The following is a 13,111-nucleotide window of genomic DNA, read 5'->3' on the forward strand; positions in this document are numbered from 1 at the left end:
CAAATTTCATGTAGAGAAGCTAAACATGGTCCATATATCTGTAACCTGACAAAGTACAACATATTTATTACGTTAGAGATGAACAGAATTGTTACCACTCAAAGTAATATAATTTGACTAAAAATTATAGGCAAAGGGCATCCTTACTTGAGATAACACCCCCACTACCTTCCCGGGCTAGGGACATGCAATATCCAGTCCCATGGGCTCCATTTTACTTCTGGGATTGAGAAACAGAGGGCGAGACAGTTTCTGAAACTTCTGCAAGGTGGTAACAATCTCTCTGCAAGATGGCCAATTAATTCATGGTCAGAAGATCATTGTGAAGGATTCTGGGCAGACTCTGATGGGCCAATCAAGCACTGCCATCTTGAAAGACTTAACAGGCTATAATGGAAAGTAACAAGAGAAAGGAGTGGGTGCTTGTGGTGCAGTGGTAGTGTCCCTAATGCTGGAACAGGAGGCCTGGGTGCCAGTCCCATCTGCTCCAGAGATGTATCATAACATGTCTGAACAGGCTGATGCAAAATATCAGTAAGAAAGAGAGAGATATGGTGTGTCAAAACAGAGATGTCCTCTCACCAAACTTTTCAACCTTTAAATTCAAATACTGATTCAGTAGCCAAGAAAATTTTACGTCATTCTCCATTACTTGATTTCATTTTTTGAGTCCGAATGAGCCTGTCCAGATACCCCCGTCCCCACCCCCATCCCAATGTATGGACAGGTAACGCTGCAGACCCCACCATCACAAAAATGGCAGACATTGCTAGGGGTCCAGCATGCCAGGGTTCTTTTTAGCTCTCTCCAGCCTCGGGTTCTGGTTCTGGCTGGGAGCAAAAATTCATCTCTAAATGTTAATTTTTCGGGTGTCCCATTGTGTGCAGTTAAAATCCAAGTAAACCCGGATTTTAGTTGGCCAAACTGGCCAAAAACTTGAACTCTCTGGCTACTGGCATTATTTACAAGAAAATCCACAGAAAATGAGGTCCCATTCAAAACTAAAAGTGCAATTTAAAAAAAAAATTATAGTCAGAGATGTATTTGAATGACATTAGCTTTGTAGAAACAGCAACTTGCTGCCCCATTACTGTTCCAATGCATTAAGTGGTGTGAGTTCCTGCACTTGGTGTTTTTTGATTTGATTTATTATTATTGCATGTGCCTAGTTACAGTGAAAAGTTTTCTTTTGCGTGCAGTACAGGCATTATTTGGCATATACAGGCATACAGGATCATACCATACAAAGTGCATTAAGGTAATAGAACAGAGTGAGAAATACAGTTGTTACAGTTGTAGAGAATATGCACCAAGAGTGAAATCAACATTAAACTTAAAATTTGAGATGTCAATTCAGAAGTCTAACAACAGAGTGGAAGAAGCTGTCTTGAATCTATTGGTATGTGTGTTTAAGATTTTGTATCTTTTACCCAACAGAAAAGGTTAGAAGAGATTATATCTGGGGTTGAAGGGATCATTGATTAAGTTCGTTGCTTTCCCAAGTAAAGTATAGATGGAGTCAAATGATGGAAGGTTGGTTTGTGTGATGGACTGAGCTGTGTTCACAACTCTGTAATTTTTTACGATCCTCGGTAGAGCAGTTGCCATACCAAGCCATGGCAGGCAAACCCAAGTGAGTTGGAGCTTGAGAGGTCAATGAGGGTGTCTTGGAGGAGATGAGTTTTGAAGTGACTAACACGCAAATGAGAGTTTTGGTGGCTTTGAGGAAAAACAGGAATAGAGTCATAGAATCTCTACAGTGTGGAAGCAGACCATTCAGCCCATCGAGTCCACACTGACCCTCCAAAGAGCAAGCCACGCAGACCCATCCCCTACTCTATCCCTGTAAAGCTGCATTTCCCATGGCTAGTCCACCTAGCCTGGGAATTATGGGTAATTTAGCATGGCCAATCCACCTAACCTGCACATCTTTGGACTGTGGAAGGAAACCAGAGCAGCCAGAGGAAACCCAGGGGAAGATTGTGCAAACTCCACACAGACGGTTGCCCAAGGTTGGAATCGAACCCAGGCCCCTGAGGATGCAAGGTAGAAGTACTAACCACAATGCTGCCCTAAAATTCCACCAACGTAGCGGAATTCAAACCCCAGGTCCCCAGAACGTTACCTGAGTTTCTGGATTAATAGTCTAGCGATAATACCATTCGGCCATTGCCTCCCCTGAATAGGTGCAGTCAAGAAACTAAGGTAGGAAATTGCTGCCTTGGTGAAGAAATAGATGAGGGTTTGAACTCAGTTCAAGCTTGAGTGGGGTTCTGAAGTTACAGCTGCCATGTCCAATCTGAATGAGCAGTTCATTTCCAGTGAGAGGAGAAGACTATTACTTCAGCCTTTCCCACAATGAATTGATAAAAGGCTTGCTTCAGGAATAACTTGATATTGAACAGGCAGCCATTGTGTCATTAAGAGTGGCAGTAGAGCGAGAAAGCTGGATATTTTCACTGTATAGAGGAAGCCGATCTGATGCTTAAGGACACCAAATTGAAGTTATCCATTTCCAGTAAACAGTTGTGCTTTGTTTACAAGCCAGTTACTAGACTGTTGCTCTTTGTTCTCTGAAAACTATTTGGTAAATACATTTCCCGAATTTAGACAAGGTGCCTAGTTTTGATTCGGCCATGCAGCGACAACAATTGTGAGTGTCATTTTGATCCAGTATCAAAACAAATCAAAACTCATGTAGAGATTGCAGTGTATCTATCTGCTGAAAGGTTTATGACCAGGGAACCCAGGGATCAGATGGGAACCACTGATGAGGTTTCTAGAAGACAAATTAGTAAAGTATGTTTGGTTGTAAAAACTGCTGACTCATAAAAGCAGGTTAATTGAGGTTCTTTGACTGTGTACACATGCAACTTAGTGGGAGTGGGGCCTGGAGGGAACGCATGAACAGCGGTAGAATAATCAATTTGAATTTTAAGAATTGTGCAGAACTGCAGCAGTCAATAAATTCCAAAATTATGCCCAGGTATGTAACAGTAGATATCCTTAAAAAAAGGGTGGTTTAAAATAGAGACTGCAGAAATAACTTGAAGCTCCAATAATGGCGAGAATAGATGGAATAAAGTGATCACATAATGAACATTGGCAGCACTCTGGTTGGAAGTTTGATGGATTATTTATCTCTTTTCATCAGTTCTTTAACAAATCACATTGTCCTCGTACAGTAAATACTAACAATATGAACAAAACATGAAAGATCGCTGTTAGACATCATCATATAGTTCCCAGTGAACAGTTAAAAAATGTAGAAATAAACCAAACTGACATTTAGTTTTTCTCTGAACACAAAAGAACAACTGATGACAACAACTTTGACATCATAAAAAGAAGCAATATAAACAAAATAAAATATGAAAACACAATACATGAGGAGATGTTAGGTCAAATGGCCAAAAGCTTGCTCAAAATGGGTTAGTTGTAATGAGTTCAAGGAGTAAAGTGACATAAAGAGGGAATGATGAACAGGGAAAGTATTCCTGCATTTAACACCTGGTCAAGCAAAGACACAGTCAGTTTTGTGCAGCAATTCACAAAGGCTGGAATTATCATACTGATGTCGTTATAGGTTTTAGAGCTGGAGGAGATTGCAGTGATAGGGAGGAGTGAGGCCATGGAGAGGTTTAAAAGTAAAGATGAGTATTGCAAATTTAAGATGTTGCTTAGAAGCCAGTATAGGTCATTGAACACAGGGGTGATCAGTGAACAGCATTTGGTGAGAGTTAAGAATGATCAGCAGAGTTTTAGATGCCCTTAAGTTTAGGGAGGGCAAAAACTGGGAAGCCAAGCAGGAGTGCATTGGTACAAATGAGCCTCCCAGTGGCAAATAAGTTGAGACAGGGCAAAGTCAGACATTGCTACACTGTTGGTACTGGATACTCATATCGATGGTGCAGATCTGAGGTCTGCAGCAAGTTTCAAGAGGTGGTATGTGAATAAGATTACAAACAAACTAGGTTAATCATATAATATTGTCAATGCAAGGAATGGTAGTTATGAAACTTAGTTCTGAGCAGGGTTAATAATGATGACTTCAGTCTTCGGAATATTTAATTGGAGGAAATCTTTGCTTATCCAGGTTAGGTGGAGCTGAGTGTCATCAGCATAGGAGTGAAAACTAGCTCTCTGCTTCCATATGATGTTGCCAAGACCAAATGTTAATGAGAAAATGGAGGAGGCCAAGGGAATAATCTTTGGGGGATACCTGAGATAACAGTACCAGAGAAGGAAGACAAACATTGTATTCTGGCTCCAGAATTATTTTAATTAACCTGTTGACACATATCTGGGCAGATGGGACCCTACTGTACCACAAGAGCCCTGATGGTTATTTTTAATCAGTGTGATGGTACTGTGCCTTTAAGAGGGATTTGTTCTGGGCTGTTTCTCTTGCAGAGAGGTGTTACCACAGTGGTGTTTGAATGTCTGCTTCCGAAACAGTGGGTAAACTACTTTGAGCTCTAAGATTTTGGAGTAAATCTGTAGCTCGGGTTGTGGGTGTTGAGGTTAGTTGGCTCGCCGAGCTGGTTTCTTGTTTCGCAGACGTTTCATTACCCTGCTTGGTAACATCCTCAGTGCAGCCTCCGATGAAGCATCGGTGTGTTTTCCCGCCTGGTTTTTAAACGCTGGGGTCCGCCAAGAGGAAGAAGAATACCTCTTCCAAGTGTTCAAGGATAATGGATATCCAAAGAACTGGGTCAGAAGATGCCTACACGAACAACACCAGAAAGATTCTACACGCCCCGACACACTCATCACACTACCCTACATCAGGAACACGTCAGAACGCACCACAAGACTCCTACGACCACTGGGCATCAGACTGGCACACAAGCCCACATCAACCCTACGACAAGTGCTCACTCGAACTAAAGACCCACTCCCCGCCGTGGACAGGACCAATGTCATCTACAAAATCCCCTGCAGAGACTGTGAGAAACACTACATCGGACAAACAGGAAGGAAACTAACAACAAGAGTACATGAACACCAACTGGCTACAAAAAGACACGACCAATACTCACTCATCTCAATCCACATGGACAAGGAGAACCATGACTTTGAGTGGGACAACACCAAGATCCTGGGACAGGCTAGGCAGAGACAAGCACGAGAATTCCTGGAACCCTGGCACCCTGGCACTCCACGTAGCATGCTATTAATAAACACATTGAACTCAACCCCATATATATTCCACTACGAAGGAAACCCGGAAGTGAGGCAATCCATCTCAACGGACCCCAGAGTTTAAAAACCAGGCGGGAAAACACACCGATGCTTCATCGGAGGCTGCACTGAGGATGTTACCAAGCAGGGTAATGAAACGTCTGCGAAACAAGAAACCAGCTCGGCGAGCCAACCAACCTTAGCTTTGAGCTCCCTGAATGTTTTTTTTAAAATTAGACAAAAGAGGCATGAGTGAGTGGAGTCAGGCTCCCACAGACCTCTGGTTTTAGTTTTGCTAAATTGGCGTTTGGAGGTGACTGTTGAAGCTGATAGAAAAAACTCTCTCTTTCTGCTGCAGCAAAAAAGCCTGAGTTCTCTCATTGCTGCTAGTTTGTTTCTTTCAGTGCTCCTTTATCCTGGACTAGGAGAGAGATGACATGTAAAGAAAACCTGTCTTGTCAAATTTGCCTTTGCCAAGGGTGTGTTCCTAGGATGCTGCTATGTTGGAACAGGTGATGATTAATAGTTAAATAATATATTATTTTATTAAGTATTTCAATAAGGTTAAAGTTATGCCAGTTCTTTATTTATTTGTGTTTAAACTGTATTGTAAGAATTGTGTGTTTTGCATAAAGCCTAGTGGTGGACCAAGCGAATCACATCCGGAACACAGTGCCTTATGTTGCTTTTAAGTAAAATAAAAGTTAGAGTCCAGGCTATAGCCTTGATATATTTTGACGGGGTTTGGTCGATAACATCAGAGATGTTATGATACACTTCTGGAGCAGGTGGGACTTGAGCCCAGACTTCCTGACCCAGAGACAGGGACACCACCACTGGATCACAAGACCCCTATATGAGCCTTATACTGTGGCTGTAATCGAATGGATAAGAATGGAACCAGGTGAGTGCAGACACATCCAGCTCGATAACAATGGGGAGGAGTTGGAGAAGGATGGTGTGCTCAACTTTGTCAAAGGCTGTAGACACTTCAGGAGAATGAGAAATGAAGTTTATCTTTGTTGCAGTCACACAGAATGCCATTTGCAACTTCAGTTAAAGCTTTGATAAAATGAATGTTGATGCTTATCTGTTGCCTGCCACTAGGTGTCATGTACACATTTTGCAACAATAATATCGAAAATCTGCAAGGGTGGCCACCATCACTGCATCAGATATTCCTTTGGTACTGGTATTGGACCCCAAATATTATGCTATAAGAACTGAGTAGACTCCAATTTTCAGTGTCCTGGACCAAGCATTTGCAGATCATGGTTGTATATTGCCCCCCAAAGTTAGAAGGAACTAACTGAGTTTAATGTAATGATCAAAAAGCAGCCCTTGTCATCTCTGATTTGTCAGCTTCGACCATCTGACACTAGTGGCGGCAAAACTCATATGTTCCCTGTCACTAAGTCTGCCTTCATCCACATGCACACAGCCCTGCGCTGTCTCTCCAGTCTCAACTATTCCAATGCTGTTCTTGCTGGCTTTCCATTTTCCTCTGTAAACAGCAGCTTATCCAAAGTTCTGCAGCATGTACCCAGTCCCTCATTTTAAATCATTTTGCTTTAAAAGCCAGTCAGTCAATAGGTTCCATTTGGCATGAAAAGTTTATTTTAATACTCTTTGAGCAGTGTCTGGTAGAGTGGCATGATCTGATCCATGCCATTTTGGTGCAGCTTCTCCTACAAACAACTTCTGCCAACTATTGCCAATCTTCCCTCTCACGACCTTCCCTCTCACCAATATAGCATCCTTAGAGTCATATAGCATGGAAATAGATCCTTCAGTCCAACTCATCTATGCTGACCAAGTTTCCCAAACTAAACTAGTCCCAGTTGCCTGTGTTTGGCCCATATCCCTCTAAACCTTTTTTATTCATGTACCCATTCAGATGTCTTTTAAATTTTGCAACTGTACCTGCATCTACCACTTCCTCTGATAGTTCATTCCACATGCCAACCACTCTCAATGTGAAAAAGTTGCCCTCGGGTCCCTTTTAAATCTTTCTTCTCTCACCTTAGAAATAGGCCCTCTAGTTTTGAACACCCTACCCTCAGGCAGAGATTTTCTATTCACTCCATCTATGCCCCTCATAATTTTATAAACCTCTATAAAGTCACCCCTCGACCTCCTATGCTCCAGTGAGAGAAGTCCCAGCCTATCCAGCCTCTCCTTATGACTCAAAACCTCCAGTCCAGGCAACATCCTTGTAGTCTTTACTGAACCCTCTCCAATTTAATAATATTCTTTCTATAACAGGATATCAGAACTGTATATAGTATTCCAAAAGTGGCCTCACCAACGCCCTGTATAACCGCAACATGATGTCCGATCTCCTATATTCTAATTGTACTCACCTCTATCACTTCCTCTGGCAATCTTGGCAACTTTCTAGTTCACCAAAATCCCCCTGAACTACAACGGCCCCGTTCCTCCAGCTCATCAGATTTTAATGTGCAACATCATGTTTTAATTCCCTCCCTAGTTCTGTAATCACTTTCAGTCCTACAACCAGCCATTACAACTCTGCAGAGTTCTCGATTCCTTTTCCGGGCCTTCTGTCAACTGCCACTTCCCCCTTGCCTATGGTCACCAGTTTTATCTTGAGCCACCTAACTGTAAGCTCTGGGATTCCCACTGGAACCTCTCCCTGCTCACCTACTCCCTTTTGTTTCCTCAAGACCTGCCTTAAAAGCCAACTTGGGACAGTTTTGGGGCAGGGTTCCTGACTATCCCAGTTGCTGTCAACCTTCTCTCTCACTGACTTTCTCTCTCACTGTCAAACATCCCTCTTGCCAACCTTCCTCCCCTCCCTATAACCTTCCCTCCTTGCTGACAACCTTCCGTCTTGCAAACCTTCCCTTGCAACAAATGTTTGCTCATGTTTGGAATCAGTGCTGTGTTTTTATGCAGTTCTTTCTTTATCTATTTGATCAATCTTTTAATACGTTTTTAATTTGTTCATGCATCCTTGTTCAGTTGAATCTATTCTCCTTTCAGCTTGTGGGATTTGTTCAAACTTTTTTTTTCTTTATCGTGCCTTTAATTTATTTGTTCAGTGTCAGATGTTTAATATGGGCTTCCTGGTTTTAGAAGTGCTTTCATCTTGCATATCCTGCATTATACTTTTAAAAGTATGCTTCTCAACTTCTAAGAAAGTGTTGTTTACGATGTTTTAACAGTTAATTTGCTTTATTGCACGTAAATTGTTTTTGAATTTGGCCTCTCTGTCACTTTGTGTCTAGATGCTTGTTTTAAATATTTCTGACTTTCAAATTCTGTTCAGTTTTAATATTTTATCCTCACTTTCTCCAAAATTGCTCATTAGATTCATATTGTACGTTTTCTGAGTCTTTTATGAATACGAAGAAACTTTCTCACTAAACTGGATCAAGAAGCATTGCGTTAATCAAATTCAAGTCACTTGGTGTTTCCAAGATCATAGTAAATTGATTAAAGTTTTCAAATAAATTAACTTTAATGTTGTCACATGCACTGCATATCTCCTCAAAGGAGTTATCCTCCTTACACTGACCTGGTTCTCTTTTTCCTTGTTCCTCAAGTCTAACAAGTATCTTGTACAAGTTTAACATCACCTCCTTGCTTTTTGTACTCTATGCCCCTATGAATATAGCTGAATATACTGTGTGCCTCACTGCTCTCACTACCTGCTCTGCCACTTTCTGTCTACATATACACACACAGGTACCTCTTCTTCTCCACCCCTTAGAATTGTACCCCCTATTTTATGTTGTCTTCCAATGTTATATCTACATATTCCTGAAGATATTCCTACCAAATTTCTGATCTGACCTGCCAACTTTCATATAAGTGTCCTTCGTGTGTGGACCTAGAATGCAACTTGTTGAAAGAGTGAATCAATCCTTGTTGACAAATCAGTTTAGCAAAACTTTTCCATTTGGCTTTGACAAAGTGCACCTGAGTTTGGCAATGCAAAGAACTTCTTGGCACTCTGCAATGACACCACCATGGGTTATTGCCTGCTGTATGGTGGCCGACTGAAAATGTGTCTCTGGGTGTGATATTCAGACACACTAATCAATTACACTGGGCTGGCAATCCAGGTCAAATCTGAGGGGAGTTCAAATCCCACTCGGGTAGCTGATGAAATTTAAATTTAATTAACAAGTCTAGAATATGAAGCTAGTCTTAACAATGGTAGCCACAAAACTATCAATTGTCCTTTTAAAAAGCATCTGGTTCACTGATATCCGTTAGGGAGGGAAAATCTGCCATCCTTACCTGCATCGGTCTGCATGTGACTCCAGACCCACAATAATGTGATTTACTCTGAGTTGCCGTTTGAATCATTGGCAAGCCGTTCGGTTCAAGAACAGTTAGGGACGGGCAACAAATGTTGGCCTTGCTGGTGACTCCCATTTCCCCAGAATAAATAATGAAGAAAGTTGATGATGTTTGAGCCCTGTGCAATAGATGGTAAAATGTCTTAGCTGCACTTAATCTGTTGCATGCATTAATCAGAAAAGCGAAAGGAAATTCCAAGAATGAGAGTCTGTCCCTGTCATGTTGACAGACTGTGCCATTTATTATCAGCATCAAGATTTCCAGTGTTTGTATCTGAATAAGTTGAATCTCTAATTGTCCCAGGAGTCTATCCTAGCTGCTTCTGTCAGCCATGCATTCTTTGTGCTCCCCACAGAACCATAGATCCTATGCTGCTTACACCATTTTTCCAAAGATGATACATCTCTGGAATGCCTTACTTATGGAGTAAGGTGATGTATTTTTTAATCAAACAATATGGTTTTTAAACATTTAATAACTCCTGATGAGTTTTGAGTTTTAATTTGCCAACTTAAAACAAACTTTTTAAACCTTGTTCATGTTGTTCAAATTGAATATTTTGATCTTCTGTTTATTTTCTATAATTGTGACCATTAATGAAGTTTTAAGTTATATTGAACTGACCACTTATCGAAACTAAACTACTCTTCGTACTTTAACATTGCAGATGTAACATATTACCACTTAAAGTTACTGGATCACAGAGACTAAAAGTATGTTTCTGCTTGTAGTAACTGCTCCCAAGGCATGTGGTAATCTTGTTATGCTTATGCCCCTCCTCTCCTTAAACATGAGAACTTTGTGCCCCATTTCTGATTTTTAAATATCATCTTGCTGATTCTCATCCAAAGCATTGATGTTCCAGTCTAGGGCAGTCATTGAAAGGAGAACATATTGGAAAAAAAGGCAATTCTGCAGCTTTTTTAGTGTATTTATCCATGTGGTTATTTGTTTTCAGCAATTATTTTGATAATAGCCTTGATTACAATCTTACTGGTGTAAAGAATATCCTTTATTTGGGATTCAAGAGTCTTGTGTGTAAAATATATCAGAGAGTCAAAATCTGCACCGTTATATGGACCTGTTTTTTTTTCTCTTCCCCAGTTCAAAGTTCTATGTCTTAGGTTGTGGCAAGCAGATGGAAAACTAAGCAAATTAACTTAATCCTTAGAAAAGCCAGAATTTGGAATTTGAAACGATCAGTTTGTTTGTTTCATCTTTCCAAATTCTTATGTTTTTTTTCTCCAAACATGATGGTGTTGATTGAAAATGGCAAACCTCCACAAAATATTAGACCAGCAGACCTTTTCAAACGAGTCACACCAAGGGAAAATGATGCTCCTTGGGTTATATGTTAACATCAGCAATTAATCACACAGTCTTTAGTTCATAGTCTTACTGCATTGAAACAGACCCTTACAGTCCACAGTGTCTATGCTGGCCAACTATCACCAAACTTTATTAATCCATATGGAGCTGGTCATATGGATTACAAATAAAGCATATCGGAGAAGATTGAGGATCTATCCAGTGTTACTTTTGAGTAGCCTTCAATCGAGTTTCATTTGATTGTTTGGAAACTGCTGAAACTGATCAAGTCCACTCTGATTTCTTTCCCCTTTGAGAGATCCAACCAAATCATATTGTGTACTTCCAGTTGATTTCCACTACCTTCTAATTTTTTTTTTAAATCCTGCATCCTGCTCCCCCTGCTCAGTTCCTTCCTGGACATCTTCGTTATTGGTGATCAGAATATCCTCCCTGGCTGCTCAATGGCCACATGCATCAATCTGTGATGTGTATTGCACATTGCCATGGCTGCAATGTGCCAGGGTCTTCATGAGCCATGTCTCCGATTGGTATCCCTTGTTTCTGAAAATCCAAGATACCAAGAATGAAGGTTCTGCGGGGTGGGCTGGGAAGTGGTGGGGACAGCTGTGCCCTCTGGGACTATCCAAGTATGTAGGTGTGTGAGTGCACACAGAGAGCCAGGCAACAATGCTTATTTTCCATGGTCACTCTCTTTGATCCTCCACTAACCAGCTGATCACACACTGATAAACTGATCCTGCACTCAACTGTTGCCTTTTGAGCTGCTAAGCACCCATGAGTGAATTTGTTTATGCCTGCCCTCAGTTTGCTCATTTGTCTTCAAATGAATTTCTTCTGTCTTTGCTGTAAAAGTTATTTTTGTCATCTGTCCCAATCATTTCCCTTTAAATTGTTGATGTCAAATTTCATTGAAACAAACAGTGAGGCAGAAATGGAGAACCAATGCATTGCAAAGCTGTTGATGTGCTAGTGATTCCCTATCTCCTTCCATCCATTGTCCTGTTGCGGACAGAAGAGACTGAGAGGATAACTTTTCCCCTTCTTTTCGTTCAGTCATCTGCTTCAAGGTGTGTTTAAGAAGGAATGTTTCAAACCATGTTGTGTTTTGTGTTGTGATTTTCAGTAATAAGCATGAAGCAAAAATGCATTCTGTTCTATTACCCTGATGTACTTATGTAAGGTATGATTTGTCTGGATAGCATGCAAAACAATAGTTTTCACTGTACCTCGGTTCATGTGACAATAATAAATCAAATCAATTCAAAAGCTTTTGGGTGAGTTCACTTCAGATGAAAAGATATATTCCGGTGGCCATGAGATGTACTTGCAGTGTAGTCTGTCTGGAGTTGGGCATTGGGCCCATGCCAAAATCCCAGTTGCAGGTGATTCTGTGGGAATTTTCCAAGAGTGTAAAGACTCCAAAGGACAATTTCCCTGCATTTGGAGCCCTTTGAAAGGAGCCATTAAAGTTGAAGAAGTCAGAAGATTCCTCTATAATTAGGCTAATGTAACCCAGCAAAAGTTCAAGGATTAAAGATTTACTCTATCTCTTGTGGAACTATTAAACTGAACATCTGACTCACTGTTCACTCCCTCCCAACTACACACTCCCTTCCCCCACTATCCTCATACCTGATTCCTTCTACCCTGGACTACCACCCCTTCCCAGACCAGAAACAATGCCCCCGACCACTGCCAGACCGTAATCCCCCATAAACTACCAGCCTGATAGACCCTAGCATCACCATAATCCAACCTCCCCTAAGCTATTGACCTAGCACCGGAGCCCCTTAAACAACTGCCACACTCACCCCATATAGACTTTATGTAGAGATAGCCGGAACTGCAGATGCTGGAGAATCCGAGACAACAAGGTGCAGGGCTGGATGAACACAGCAGGCCAAGCAGCATCATAGGAGCAGAAAGGCTGACGTTTCCGGCCTAGACCCTTCATCAGAAAAGGGGGAAGGGAAGGGGTTCTGAAATAAATAGGGAGAGAGGGGGAGGCGGATAGAAGATGGATAGAGGAGAAGATAGGTGGAGAGGAGACGGACAGGTCAAGGAGGCGGGGATGGAGCCAGTAAAGGTGAGTGTAGGTGGGGAGTTAGGGAGGGGATAGGTCAGTCCAGGGAGGACGGACAGGTCAAGGGGGCGGGATGAGGTTAGTAGGTCGGTCATCCTCCGACACTTCCGTCATCTGCAATCCGACCCCACCACCAAAGACATCTTTCCCTCCCCACCCTTATCTGCTTTCCGGAGGGAC

This window comes from Rhincodon typus, chromosome 5, assembly GCF_021869965.1.
Source record: "Rhincodon typus isolate 14 chromosome 5, sRhiTyp1.1, whole genome shotgun sequence".
NCBI classification, from domain to species: domain Eukaryota; kingdom Metazoa; phylum Chordata; class Chondrichthyes; order Orectolobiformes; family Rhincodontidae; genus Rhincodon; species Rhincodon typus.